Source organism: Quercus robur, chromosome 1 (genome assembly GCF_932294415.1).
Source record: "Quercus robur chromosome 1, dhQueRobu3.1, whole genome shotgun sequence".
NCBI classification, from domain to species: Eukaryota; Viridiplantae; Streptophyta; class Magnoliopsida; order Fagales; family Fagaceae; genus Quercus; species Quercus robur.
Genome location: NC_065534.1, coordinates 52,120,453 through 52,136,116, shown reverse-complemented (window position 1 = coordinate 52,136,116; position 15,664 = coordinate 52,120,453).

The window sequence follows — 15,664 nt, the reverse complement described above, 5'->3', positions numbered from 1 at the left end:
GCTACGCATCCACTAAAAATCAAAGGAAAAAAAAAAAAAACCAACACGTTAGTTAGTAACAAAGAAAGAAAGAAAGAAGAAGGAAGCCAACACGTAACAGAGAAAGAAAAGATCAAAGGAAAAAAAGAATAAAGAAGCCAACACGTTAGAGACTTGGAGGTGAATTCCAACATGAAGGGTATTCTTGGAAGCTCATTTCATGAGGTTCCTCCTCCTAGTTTTCTTCCCATTTTGGAGAGAAAACTTTTTGGTGGGGTCAGAGAGAAAACACCTTGGCCTTATCATTTATTTTCCTTCTTTCCCACTCAACCAAACATATTGCAAAAAAGTTTCTCTCCCTATTTTCTTTCCAAAGTTTTCTATCCACCCTATTTCACTTTCAAACAAACACACCCTAAGAGGAGGGGGGGAGGGGAAGTGACCTTGAGAGTTCATTTTTGTTTTGAAACCACAGCCTAGATCCACGAAATTTATCCAAGTCCAAACCAAAGAAATTTTCCATCCATTTCTTCCTAAAACCTCATTTCTTCCATCCATTTATCCCTTGAAAAAAATTAATTATTTAGATGGATCCAAAATCACAAGAGCATCATTTATGTAATGTTTGTTGTATTTATTACACCCCCAAACTCATACCAAGAATTTAGATACATGACTTGTCATAAAAATACAAGATTCAAAATAATGGAATAGAGCGTAATTAAATATCCACAAATAAGAGTCAAACCGTCAAATCTTTTTGATAAAATCCATCAAACTAAAACTTTAATAATAAAGTCTCCAAATACAATCCCAAATAGTTTCACGAATACTAAACTCACTATCTTAAGAAAACATAATAAAATAGTCCATCAACTAACATAGCTCCAAAAGAAATCTTCAATCTATGGCTGCAATGATCTACCACTAAAAAAGATTACACTGCTCTAATCTGAAAGTGTGGAGAAAGGGGGGTGGGCTAAAATCTCAATAAGAGACTAAATAACATGAGGATGTCTTTCAAAATAAAATAATAGTATCACTGACAAAATATAATCTTTACAAAACATTTACAAATAGTTTTAACAATAATATAATATATTCTATAAAACTGTCAAAAAAAAAAACATTTAACTATAACAGTGTAATGAGCAAATAAAATAATAATCACTCTAGTTAGCCAAAATACACTAAATAGGTAGAAATAATATATTATAGTAATAAACAATTTTCCACTTATAAAAATCAATAACAATAAAATAGTAATTCGATATGGAAAACATTAGTCAGACAAAGACATAAACTGCTAAACACTTAGTAGGTGATTCCCATGGGAAATAATAACACTAACCTCAAAGAGGAAACACTGGCTCCAAAGAGCAAACAATAGCACTGCACCACACCACAATAACACTACTTCGGCCAAAGACCAACACTTAACCCTATGTTCGCAAAGGTTGCAAACTGTCTAGCTAACCATTTAAAAACATTCTTACTTCATTACAATATTGTCAATACAAATCATATATCTTATAATGAATACTTTCTCAAAATATAGTTCTGAGTCATTCTTAACATATACAGTTTCAAAATAAAACACAAGAAATAATAAAATTCATGTATAAAGCATTATTGATAATGGTATAAGTTGTTGAAACTTCACTTTTGCATATATATATATATATATATATATATATATATATATATAAACACGTATTGAGAGACATCATGTTCTGAAGTCTACTTAAGTCTAGTTGCTAAACCAAACTTCACTTCAACAGTCAAAATTAATGTCAACTAGAACCTAAATAAGGACAGGACAACTCAATAAGAATGGATACACTAAGGCAACAATGAAAATATAAATTTCACTCTTAAAATTCATATCTCACCACTTATTCTGACAATATAGCTAACTTAGTACACAATTTTTTTATCAAGTACTCTGAAAATCAATACCTAATTACAATTCTGATGAGCTGAATATGTAGTTCATCATGAAGCCAGCCCCACTAACAAGTTGTGTAAACTCTAGCAACTAATCACTCAAAAGCTTATCACCTATTTAAGAGTTCATATGTGATATTCAAGCAAACCTATTAAAACACATTAGCATCATAGGTTATTCCCATAGATCTTTGAGAGAGAGATATTCTTGACCACATGACCACATAGATGCAGAACTTTGTTTCTTGTAATCTCACAATCTCTCTCTCTACCTTTCACGCAAGAAACCTTAAGACTACTCTTTAGCTTTACACGTTATTCTATTCTTTTCAATGTAGAGAAACCTTAATTCTCTACTCTTAAGCTTTAATATGCTAAGCACCGACTTCTTCTTTTTTTTCTTTTCTTTTTTTGATTCATCCTTATAAAGGAGAGACCCAACAGCTTAAATAGGCTTCCAAGACTTTAATTCCCAACTAAACTCAAATTATGGTTGTTTAGATAGGCTAGAACTCTAAAGGATTCCAATAACACTTCAATTCCTAATCCAATAGGTTTTAATCTCTTATCATTTTCCCTTAACTGATAAGGAGACTAAAAGTTTAATATGAACAATCCACAAAATAACTCTCCACGTTACATCTACTTTTATTTATTTTCTTTGTAGATATCATGATATAAAATTGTGGGAAGGCTGAGGACCGAGGAACCCAATCCGAGGATAAATTTGCCAGCCCAAGCAAAAAAAGGCAAACAAACTCCTAGGACTATGCCCACCCAAGGAGAATTTAAGAGCCAAATGGCAACCGACACCCCCAAAAAACCCAAGGATAAGGGAGTAGATGCCAAAAGAAAGTTACAAGACATGCAAAGGTGGTGGAAAGAAGTTTCCTAAAGAAGACACCTCCCACCTCCACATTCAATGCTATGCACTAACTTAACTAGCTGCATTAATGAGGAAATGACCCCTAAACAGTGACTTCACAGCTCACAGCTCTTTCTACCACCTCCAGAAGGATCCTAATGGGATAAGCATCCAAAGGGTTCCCTTAAAATGTACAAATGGAGGGCTGAGATGTGAGGGCAAGGGTTATAAAATGAAAGGAACCCCCCAAAAAGAGGGGATGAACAATTTCCAAGAAAAATGATCAAGTGTGAAAACTAAAGAAGACCTTGTAAAAGAAATACAATCTTTGTCTATCAATAAGAAACCTATCCTCGGACCTACCCGAGGATGAATTTTTATTGAATTGTTGTTCTTTCCATGCTTAGTAATTACTCTGGTTCCATTAGACTAAGGCTTGTGATCTTCTTTGTTTGGGCTTAGCTTGAAAGACTGGGCATCACTATTCTAAGTGGGTTTGGGCTTTTCTTTTTAAGTCCTTACAACTAGCGCTGTTTGTGGGGATCATCTGCAATCTTCTTTATCCAGCTATGCCTAACTCTAGAAAAAATAAAGAGGAGTCCATTGACTTGCAATGTGTAGACCACTTTTTTAGCCTGGGTCGGAGGAGAGATCAAGAGCATAATTGAACTCCCAATGTCAAGGTGGAAACGGAATATACAAGCCACACCAATAGAAGCCAATCAAGGACTGGAAGTCATGTTTCCCATGAGCAGGAGATTGATCACCTACATAAGAAGCTGCGCCGTAGGGTGCATGTTAGTAGAGATAGAATGCCCTTATAAAGCTCAGGATCTAATCCAAAAGAAGACCGCAGCTATAGACCGAGGTCAAGGACTCCTCCTAGTGAATCCTTCACTGCATCTTCACACTTGGATAAGGTGGAAAGGTATAGTAGAAGGAGAAGCAAGAGCTCATCTCCCAAGAACATGGGAAATGGCGAGATGAGTATAGCTCTGCATCAGATTTCCAAATCACCCTTCATGCGCAGAATTGATAGGGCTAAGCTTCCCCATCATTTTGCTCAACCTACCTTCACCATCTATAATGGAAGGACTGATCCTGTAGAGCACATAAGTCACTTCAATTAAAGAATGGCCATACACTCAAGGAACGAAGCCCTTATGTGCAAAGTGTTCCCTTCCAGCCTTAGGCTTATTGCTATGAGATGGTTCGACGGGCTAGAAGAGGGCTCGATAAGCTCTTATAAGGAGTTGACTAGAGCCTTTGGAGCAAGGTTCGTGACATGCAGCAGAGTTCCCAGGCCTTTAGATTCCTTATTATACTGATGAGAGAGGGAGAGACCTTGAAAACCTACTCTGATAAGTATTGGGAAACTTTTAATGAAATAGATGGAGATTTCGAGGACGTGGCCATAAGGACCTTCAAGGTGGGACTTCCCATGAACCATGACCTAAGAAAATCATTGACCATGAAACCCGCTCGAAGTATGTGTCAGCTCATAGATTGTATTGACGAGCACAAACGTGTCGAGGAGGATCAAGTCCAAGGAAAGGAGAAGGCCAAAATCTTCCCCCTAGAAATGAGAGATCCTTGGCCAGACGGATATGGCCATAATCGACCCAGAAGAGGTTTTGTTAACCAACCATCAAAAGCTAATGCCAGGTAGTCAGCTCGGTGTTTAAGGAGCCGGTGTATCAAATCATTGAGAAGATAAAGAATAAGCCTTATTTCAAATGGCCTAATAAGATGGGAGGGGACCCATCCAAGCACAATCAAAACCTTTATTGCCAATACCATCAAGATTGGGGACACACCACCGAGGACTGTAGAACCTTGCGTGACCATCTTCAGCAATTGGTCAAAGCAGGGAAGCCAAAGCAGTTCATGCACTAGCCCTCTAGGTAAGGAAGTCAAACTAGTGAAGGATATAAAAAAGAAGCTATTTCTTGGCCATCCTTGGGAACTATTAACGTGATCTTTACCACCCCAAGCCAAGATGTAAGTTCTTCATCAGGCATCATGTCTATAACCTTGAAATCGGGCCTTGAGAAGCAAGTTCGAGAACCCAAAAGGGTTAAGGTAGCAATACCGCCAACCTTGGGCTTCTTGGATGAAGATAAAATCAGGACTTTTCAGCCCCATGATGATGCCCTGGTGGTGACCCTCTGCATTGAAGGATATGATGTGAAGAGAGTATTGGTAGACCAAGGAAGCGAGGCTAAAATCATGTACCCAGATTTGTATTAGGGGTTGAATCTGAAGCCGAAGGACCTAAGTACATATGACTCCCCTCTAGTGGGATTTAACGGAAGAACGGTGGTTCCCCGGGGAATGATCAAGCTAACCGTGCAAGCAGGGAACGAAGTGGTTAAGGTGGAATTCATCGTGGTGAAGGCCTAATCTCTATACATGGCTATTTTTGGCAAGACCTTGTCTCCATGCCTTGGGAGCAGTATCTTCCACCCTACATATAAAGGTTAAATATCCCACTGAAGGGCAAGTTGGAGAGATTGTAGGAATCCAGACGATGGCCAAACAATGCTTGGTAGTTACTATCAAGCACCAATCACTAAATAAGGTCTCTTCTGCCTTAGAAGAGACCCCATAGCAATTAATTGAGTCCGAGAGTACGCGCGAGACCGAATAGAGGGGTCTGCTCTGTGAGGAATTGGAGAAAGTAACCGTTGGAATAGACAAGGATAAATATTTTCAAGTAGGGACTCAACTACCCCCTATTGAAAAAGAGAAGCTTTTAGGTTTCTTAAGGAAAAATGTAGACATCTTTGCATGGAGTGCATACAAAGTACCCGGAGTAGATCTAGATTTTATATGCCATCATCTAAATGTGAATCAAATAGCTGTTCCCAATAGGCAACCACCTCGGCGTTCTTCTAAGGAGCACGCTGAGGCAGTAAAAGAAAAGGTAGATAAGCTCAAACAGGCTAGAGCAATTAAAGAAGCATTCTATCCCGAGTGGTTGGCCAATATGGTCGTGGTGAAAAAGAAGTTTGGAAAGTGGAGGGTTTGTGTGGATTTTACTGATTTAAACAGGGCCTGCCCTAAAGATCCTTTCCCAATTCCTCAGATTGATCAATTAGTAGATGCGACAGTCGGCCATCCTTGGATGAGCTTTCTAGATGCCTTTTAGGCCTACCACCAGATACCATTGGCACTATCCAACCAAGAAAAGCTAGCTTTCCTAACCCCTACTTGGAATTACCATTATTGAGTGATGCCTTTCGACCTAAATAATGCATGGCCAATATATCAAAGAATGGTGACGCGGATGTTTGAGTCTTAGCTAGGGCAGAATGTCGAGGTGTATATTGATGACATGGATGTAAAAAGTAAGCATGTTTCAGAGCATTTAAATGACTTGAGAAGCATATTCTTGGTGCTTGGAAAATACAAGTTGCGCCTTAACGCCTTAAAATGTTCCTTTGGTGTTAGTTCGAGCAAATTCCTGGGATACATGATTATTCATCGAGGAATAGAAATTAACCCTGATCAGATCAAAGCCACAAATGACTTGCACCCCCCTCGGAACCCCAAAGAGGTACAGAAGTTGACGAGAATGACAGCCACCCTAAATAGATTCATATCCCGATCGGCTAATCGATGTCTTCCAGCTCCTTTACAAGTGAAAAAATTTTGAATGAACCCAGGAATGTAGCGTTGCTTTTCAAGAGCTAAAGCAGTATTTCTCACATCCTCCTATTCTCTCTTGGCCCAAGAAGGAAGACGTCTTATATGCTTATATAGCAATTACTGACCATGCAGTAGGCCTAGTTCTAGTCAGAACGGACAATCGGGTGCAAAAGCCTGTCTACTGTGTTAGTAAGTCTCTTCAAGAATCAAAAACTCACTCTTTACCCCCTCGAGAAGGCATTCCTGGCTATCATAAATGCTACAAGGAAGCTTCCCCATTACTTCCAAGCACATACCGTCGTGGTCCTCACCCAACTCCCTCTGCATGCGCTGCTATGGAGGTCGGACTATACAGGGAGGATAGCCAAATAGGGAACGATGTTATGAGCGGTTGATATCAAATACATGCCCCGTACAGCTATAAAGGGACAAGTATTGGCGGATCTGGTTACGAAGTTTACTGAAGGCACCGAGGAAGAGAAGATTTCAAGCCCTAAAGTCCTGGTAATCTCCATTCCCTGCCCTCCATTAAGGGAAATATATGCTAATGTGGCAGCTAATTAGAAAGGATCTGGTGTGGGAATTGATCTAGTATCCTTCGAGAAGATAACCATGGAAAAGTCTTTAAGATTAGGCTTTCCAGCCACAAATAATGAAGCGGAGTATGAAGCCCTGCTAGACAGAATGATGATGGTTAGTAAACTAGCAAGTAAGGCCATACAAGTCGGTCCGAGCTGGATGTACCCACTGGTTTCATTCTTAAGAAATGGAACATTGCCCGAAGAGTGATGCCAAGAAGATCCGAAGAAAAGCTCCACGATATTGGCTCTCCGAGGAGCAGAAACTGTATAAACGCTCCTTCTCGGGACCATATTTACTATGTGTTCACCCCAAGGCAGTGGAGCCATTACTAGAAGAGTTGCATGAGGGAATCTATGGTAGTCATAGAGGAGGAAAGTCCATTTCACATAGAGCTCTCACCCAAGGGTATTGGTGGCCTAGCATGCAAAGGACCACTTAGGATTATGTCAGAAAATGTGACCAATGTTAGAGATATGCTCCGAATATCCATCAACTAGGAGGAACCTTGAACCTTCACTCCAACCCTTGGCCACTTGCTCAATGGGGTCTAGATATAGTTGGGCCTTTCCCAAGGGCATTTGGAAACCGAAGATGGCTCTTCATTGGAACGGATTACTTCACGAAATGGGTTGAAGCCGAGCCCCTTTCTAACATCAAAGATTCAGATGCGAAGAGGTTTATTTAGAGGAACATCATCACTAGGTTCATAATCCCTCATACGTTGATATGGGACAGCATACTTCAATTTGACAGTAAGGCATTTCGATGATACTGTGGAAAGCTGGGCATTAGAAATAGATACTCAACCCCAACCTACCCGTAGGGGAACAGGCAAGCTAAGGCTATCAATAAGGTCATAGTTAATGGACTAAAGAAGAGGCTAGATGAAGCAAAGGAAAAATGGGTGGATAAGCTGCCACACATATTATGGACATACTGTAAAGCGCCCCGAAGATCAACGGGGGAGACTCCATTCTCAATGACATATAGGTCTGAAGTAGTCATCCCTCTTGAGACTAGGTTCCAAATGTTAAGGACAAGCTAGTTCAATGCTGACAAAAATTACTGGCTACTTTCGACAAGCCTGGACTTGGTCGAGGAAAGAAAGGAAGTGGCCATGGTCCAGCTGGCCCATTATCAGCAAAAACTCAAACAAGGGTATAACAAAGGAATTAGAACAAGACCAAGAACCCATCATGGGGAAACTTGGGGCCCAATTAGGAAGGAACCTATCGTATCACTTCAATAGCTAAAATAGGGGCTTACACTTGGAGGATTTAGATGAAAATGTTGTGCCTCGTCCATGGAATGTAAATAATTTATGTAGGTATTATTATTAATGAAATTTTGGATTCCTTTCAACTTTATGTTGTTATTTTGTGACCGTTCGCTAAGGTTGAACACCTTATATCATGTTAAGTTGAAATTGGTTAAATGTTAAACAGAACCTCGGCCATGTTCAACTCCTTGGGTCATATGCCTTGGGTAAATTAACTCTTATTGGAAATTAGTCAAGTGTTAAACATAACCTTGGCTATGTTCGATTCCTCGGGTCACATGCCTTGGGTAAATTAACTTTTATGAAAATTTGCTAAGTGTTACTCGAGACCTCGGTTAAGTGTTACTCAAGACCTCGCTTATTTATCAATCTTCGGATCATATATTTTAATCAAAGTGGCCTTAAGAATAAAAGGGAGCAAATGCAAACAAAATATGCTAGGGGCTTCGAACCAAAAAAATAAGTACATGATTAAAGTGAGACAATCATAGAACAGGAAATTCATATCTATTCATTTAAGTTTAGAAATATCTTTACAAAAAAAAGTAGAAAGTAGGGCAGAGGAAGAAGGAAGGCTAACTACTAGAACCAGCCTATTACAAACTTAGCCTAAGTCCAAAATTGGCAGAGCTTCTCGGCAGTCTTCTTCTCTTTTCCTTTGTGTTTTCCCTTAGGCTGCTCATCTGCTTCAATCTCCTCTAATTCCACCTCCACCACTTGAATTGTGTCTTTCTTCCACTTCTCAGAGAATGGCTCAGAAGATGGAGGTACCGAAGACTAAGATGCCGTGGAAGGAGGTGTCGAGTTGGGCATTGGAGGAGCGAGGTTAGGAGTGAAGCGCAGGGCAGGGGTTAGTAAACGCTAGAAGGCCCCCTCAGCTTCGAATTGGCAACTACCCCTGCTGTGTTCAAAGCCTTCCCCTACACTTTAAGGCAGAAGGCCCGAGCAACATCCCATAGTTGGGCAGTCAGGCTCTGCGCAGTCTTGGTCATGCCAGCATCATAGGCGGCTTGCTTGGCCTTCGCCTTTTCGGCATCTTTGCCTTCTAGCTCCTTCAACTGGAACTAGATCTATTCTTTAGCTAAAGTTAGCTGCTTGTCATTTTTCTTCAATAAAATCCACAACTCCTCAGCCTACTTCTCTACCCCACCCAGGGCAGCTTACGCGCTCTTGCACCCCCTCTCGGCCTTGGCTAGATGGAAGAGGGAATCTATGTACTTCTTTTCCACCTAAGCCAAGGCCCTATCCGAAGCTGCCAATTTGTTCTCTACCTATCGTGACTTCGAGAGGGCATGATCAACCCACTTCTCGGCCACAAAAGATGTTTGCACAACCTGCAACAAAAGGAAAGAAAACACATTAAGATCTTCACACTAAGGTTTACATATGAATTAAATGATAATCTCGGGTGTAAGAACTTAACCTTGGCAAGGTCCCTCTTCAACAAAAGGAATACTTCACGCTTCCTCAATCCTTTAACTCCTACATGTCCCAAGGAAGGAGTAGAACCTACTTAAGGCATTTGGAGATTAACCTAGATCTGCCCTTTTGGGCATCTCTCAGGGTAGCCTCAGATGTGAGGGCATCCCCCGTGCTCAGCACAAAGGCAGGATTCTAGATGGCAGCTTTAAAGCGCTACTCCCCTTCAATGCTCTTACTAGCCCCCTCAGAAGGGCCTTTCCTCTGCTGAGTGCTTACTGGGAAGTCGGTGGTATTTCTCCCTCCTCAAAGCTTTCCTTCCCAGATTGCCTCCCTGGCTTTCTTTTCTTCTCGATAGCCTCAGAAGGAAAGGGTAGAAGTGAAGTAGGCGTAGGTAGCCTAGGAACGACCAACACCGCGGGTGAATTCCCCCCAGCATGAGCCGTTAGCAGCGCCAGTAGGTCAAGAGTCTTCTCTTCGAGCACCATCCCTTTGGAAATATCATTGGCCTTTTGATTAGTGCTAACTTGTGCAGTGACTTGGGGCTAAAAAATGGACTCCGAGGATTCGCCGATGTCAGCTCGGTAGAACACTTCAAAATCCTTCTCTATATCAATGTAAGAAGGTTTAGAGGTTGGTTCTTCTTGCTTTTTGTCAGATGGGATCGTCTCCTCCTAGGAATAAAGGAGCTTGGCCGCGAGCTGAGCAAATAGCACGGCGTCCTGAGGACGTAGAGGTGGAGGCTCAATCAGAAACCCGGGAAAGACCACATCAATTAATGCAAGCCTTGGATCTTTAGTCTTGATCACTTGCTTCAGGGATTGAAAGCACCTGGAAATAGGTTTGAACCCGAGGATCACGTGAACTGCTCGAAACTGTCCATCTCGATGGAGAAAGATTGCGAACTTCAAAACTTGGTTGAGGTCCTCAAAATTCACCAAGTTGCGATTTGGAGCGGTATAGAACTTGTCTGTAAATAAAAATAAAAAATAAAGAGAAGAGAAACAAGTTAGAAAAAAGTAGAAAGTAAAAGAAACTAAAGGAAGAAGAGGGGAGGGGGTATTCTAGTTATTCTAAGTCCTCGAGCACCCCACTTGGTTCCCTATCTTAGGTAGGGCAGTGCAAACCATCATGCCATTCACCCGAGAGGATGAGGAAATCTTCGTCCATACTCTTATTGGACTCAAGAATACAGGAGATTAATCTAACGGACAGGACCCTACACTTAAAATAGTAACCCATCTCCTTCCTCTTTTGGCAGTTGTAAACCCAGTTTACATCGTGATAGGTTAGGTTAGTACCCATTTTTCGGTTTAGCATGTCTACACTACTGAGGACTCTAAAAAGATTGGGAGAACATTGGATGGGGGAAAGCCTAAAATTAATAAGAAAGTACCTTGTTACTCTACCCATGAGAATCTCCATTCCACCCTTGATAAAGGCAATCATGGGGATGACTACCACACCAATAGCCCTACTCACATGCCACTCTCCTAACTCGTAATGTTGCATTTCTACATTTTTGAGGATCCTATATTTGGCCTTAAAGGCAACCATACTCTCGGGAGTATTAACTAGTTTAGCAAACCTATCCATGTAATCCTACTAGGTAAAAATAAGAAGGGGAGGAAAAAAAATTACAAATGTGGATAAAAGGCCAAACGCACTTACGAGCTCTAAAAGGTGATCTCCTTGGACTGCTACTTCGAAAGAAAATCACAAAAGCATGTAAATGGAGAAAATTACCCCCATCTTCCCTTTTATAGGGGTGGGAAATGAGCGGTAAAATTCCCGCTCATTAATCCCAAGGAATCTAGGCTGTTGGATCATATCGCACCGTAAAACGTGGGGGAACAAGCAGCCACCTGATGTAATAACTGCAGCATCGTGGATTCCAAAGCATCAGGAACGCTCGCAAGACAGATGAAACAACGTCCCCACATGGGAACGAATTTTGTATATGACACTGCGGAACCTTCTACTAAAACCTCGATCTCAGAATGTTTCTAGAGAACAAGGTTTTAAGGGGCTATTGTGGGAGGGCCGAGGACCGAGGAACCCAATCCGAGGATAAATCTGCCAACCCAAGCAAATAAAGGCAAACAAACTCCAAGGACTACACCCACCCAAGGAGAATTTAAGAGCCAAATGGCAACCAGCACCCCCAAAAACCCAAGGATAAGGGAGTAGATGGCAAAGGAAAGGTACAAGACATGGAAAGGTGGAGGAATGAAGTTTCCTAAAGAAGACACCTCCCACCTCTGCATTCAATGCTCTACACCAACTTAACTAGCTGCATTAATGAGAAAATGACCCCTGAACAATTACTTCATTGCTCACAGCTCATTCTACCACCTCCAGAAAGATCCTAATGAGACAAACATCCAAAGAGTTCACTTGAAACCTACAAATGGAGGGCTGAGATGCAAAGGAAGGGGCTATAAAAGGAAAGGAACCTCGCAAAAAGAGGGGATCAACAATTTCCAAGAAAAAGGATCAAGTGTGAAAACTAAAGAGGTCCCTATAAAAGAAATATCATCTTTGTCTATCAATAAGAAACCTGTCCTCGAACCTACCTGAGGATGAATTTTTACTGAATTGTTGTTCTTTCCATGCTTAGTAATTACTCTGGTTCCATTAGACTTAGGCTTGTGATCTTCTTTGTATTATAGTTGACTCTGAAGCCCACTTGCTTAACAAATTCATTGTTTTGGGCTTAGCTTGAAAGACTAGGCATCACTATTCTAAGTGGGCTTAGGCTTTTCTTTTTGAATCCTTACAAAAATAATATCACCTTCTAAATAAATTAAATAATTCACCAACTCCACTCTAGAAACAACTAGTCGCTAACCCGTGCGATGCACGAGAAAGCTATTAATAACTCTCTAATATGAAAAAAAAAAAAAAAAAAAAAAAAAAAATTAAATATAATAGTAAAAATTATATACCAAACCAATAAAATCTATCACATACAATGAGATATCATGAGATCATATTTAGAAAATATATAACTGATATAAGTACACTCCAATACAATTAATTACACAAATATAGTTGATTCCATACTCATTCAATCAAATATCTTTCATAAATTACATTAATCGTTCTTGATGTCCAAGATGTATCTAAATTCTAACATTGCCAGTAAACAAAGTTGCTAGACCTCAATGGGATTGAAAAGGCAACATAATGCCAATTTGCACAATTTCCGAAATCATTATTTCCACTATTGAGAGAGAGAGAGAGGGGTGGCTGTTGGGTTGCATCTCTTAAGAAGAATCTACCTTGTACATTTTTTTTGATATGTAATCGACAAATAACAAAATAGATGTACCACATTTAGAGTATACACATTTTTGATATTAAAAGTAAAGGAAAATAAGAAAATGAACCCACCTAAAGTTTTTTGCTCTCCCTCTTGATGTTGACTTTTCCAACAACTTCCAAAATCAAATTTATGTACTCCTCAAAGCCTTGTAAGGCATAAAAATTAAATTTTTAACCAAATTTACATGTATTTTAAAAATAGGTACCTGGAAACAAACCAAATTTTAAAAACAGGTACATGGAAACAAAACACAATTAGTGAAAATGGAAAATGCTCTAAACCACAAACTATATTTTTGAAACCGGTTTAAATTTCAAATGAGTAATTACAAAAGCATCAGTATGTAGATTTTCAATTTTCCTTTGTTTCTATATGTCTTTAGTACCAACCTGCATCAGTATGTAGCTTTTTAATTTTCCTTTGTTTCAATATGTCTTTAGTACCAACCTTCATGACTCTTTTACAGTTTTTGGCTATATATATAACCAAACTTAGTCATTGATAACATATCATTGATATACGGTTTACTTGTTGCATTATTTAACCAAAAAAAAAAATCATTAAAAACAGTGACTATAATAAAACCAGTGGAACTACTAATACTTTTCTTAATAGGAATTGTTAGTCATGTCATCTAGCTAAAACTTCCATTTAAATTATCATCTCCAATCACCCTTTGAAATCTCATGGTTTGCCTTTGCTTCTTGCCAAGTAGGATGGCACAAATTTATTATCCCACCTACATCCATATTAAGAAACACAGTAAACAAAAGCAAACATACAAAACACGTAATCTTTCATGTAGTTGTTTAATTTCTCTAAACAAATGCCAAGTTAATGTTAATGTCTCAAATTCAATTAGTAAACACTATGATACACACCTATTCCAAACTTAAACATGCAACCAATTCTACCAATACATGTAACCCTGCATAACTCATGTTTGTGTCCATAACTCACAACTTTCTTGGCCTAAAAACCCATCCCAACAATTTGCATTAAACAATCACCACCTAGAAAAATTATCTATTGTTAGCAAAATTTTCCCATAATTTCTATCTAAAATATGCTTCCACCATTACCATGTATTTCCAAATAAGTTCTCACACAACTTGTAGGCTTACTAATCAGCAATTAGCTATCTGCACATATCATTGAATACTTTCAACCTAGCAACAATGATAACAAAAATCGTAAGAAATCCTACCTAATTATGCTGCTATTTGAGGGAGTATAGATAGACATAGATCTTGTGTGACTTCCATGGAGAACTTCTCTACTAGAGTGCTAGCATTCTTCAAAATGGGCTTCCAAATTCTTAGATGTGTCTGTAACATGAACGTTACTCTAAATAGATGAGTAAACAAAGCATCATAAACAATAAACTATACGCAAAGTACATATGATATAGAAAACCAACCATGACATCGAGATTGACCTCAATCCTAGTTCGAATCTGCCACAAACATCACTACCAGTTATTTTTCACAACAAAAGTTTCAAATTGAAAGCTTTAAAGGTCTAATGGAAAAACAAATTTTTTCAATTTTTTTATTTATTATAAAAAAGAAGAAAGCGGTACCAATTTAATAGGATATATCACTACTTGTAATTTGGAATGCAAAAAATATTAAATTATAGTTCACTAACTCATTTATCCTAAAATTTTCAAACACATGCTAACAAATAGATATTGATATAAAATATTCACCTTGTAACATAACTTAATAAGTCTCAAACACACATCTTTAATTGCTTTAAATGAATTTGTCATAGTTGTGCTTAAGCTATGGCTCAAGCAATAAGAGGCAACAAATATCATTCCATAAAAAACTATTCTCTTCTTGTCTAATAATGTTCAGAAGGGTTGTCGCCTTGAATTCAACTAAATTCTCTCAATTCCATCAGTCATAGCACAGACCATGTTGGCATGAAAAGAAACAAAAAATAATCCGAACAACAATAGAGGACTTTCACAGAACAGACATAATTTTTTTACCAAGCATAAATCAACTACACTCAATTTTCATAAAGTACGAAATGTAAATATTTTGTACTCTAAATGACATAATGGATTCTGCACAGTGACCTTGTCTAATCATATCAAAATATGCCCCAAAGATCCAAAAGCCAAGACAGTATTTAAATTTAAAACTTTTACCCTTGACCATAACACGCTTGCCTTATAAATCAATTTGCTTTATTCAAATGAAAATCCCAAGTAAACATAAAGCACAATCTTGTAGTCGTTTGATTTAGAAAGCATTTATTCTATTGCAATGATCATTATAACTTATTCAACAAATTTTAACACCTTTAAATTTAAAGCAACAAAATTAAACAACAATTAATTTGCATTTGTCAAATGACTACACTAAAACATTCAAGATTCAACTACAAAATAGTGATCAAGGATAAACCATCTAAAACTAAGAAACAAAGCAAAAACCATTAAAAAAAAACTAAAACACATAGGTCTGCCACCATACCCTAACCCAAATTCCTTTATCAACACAAAATCCTCCAATCTAAGCATGCTCACCATCAAAGATTCCCACACATTGGAGGGAGACTATCAAACCAACACCAAAAAACCCTTTCAATTATACCTCCA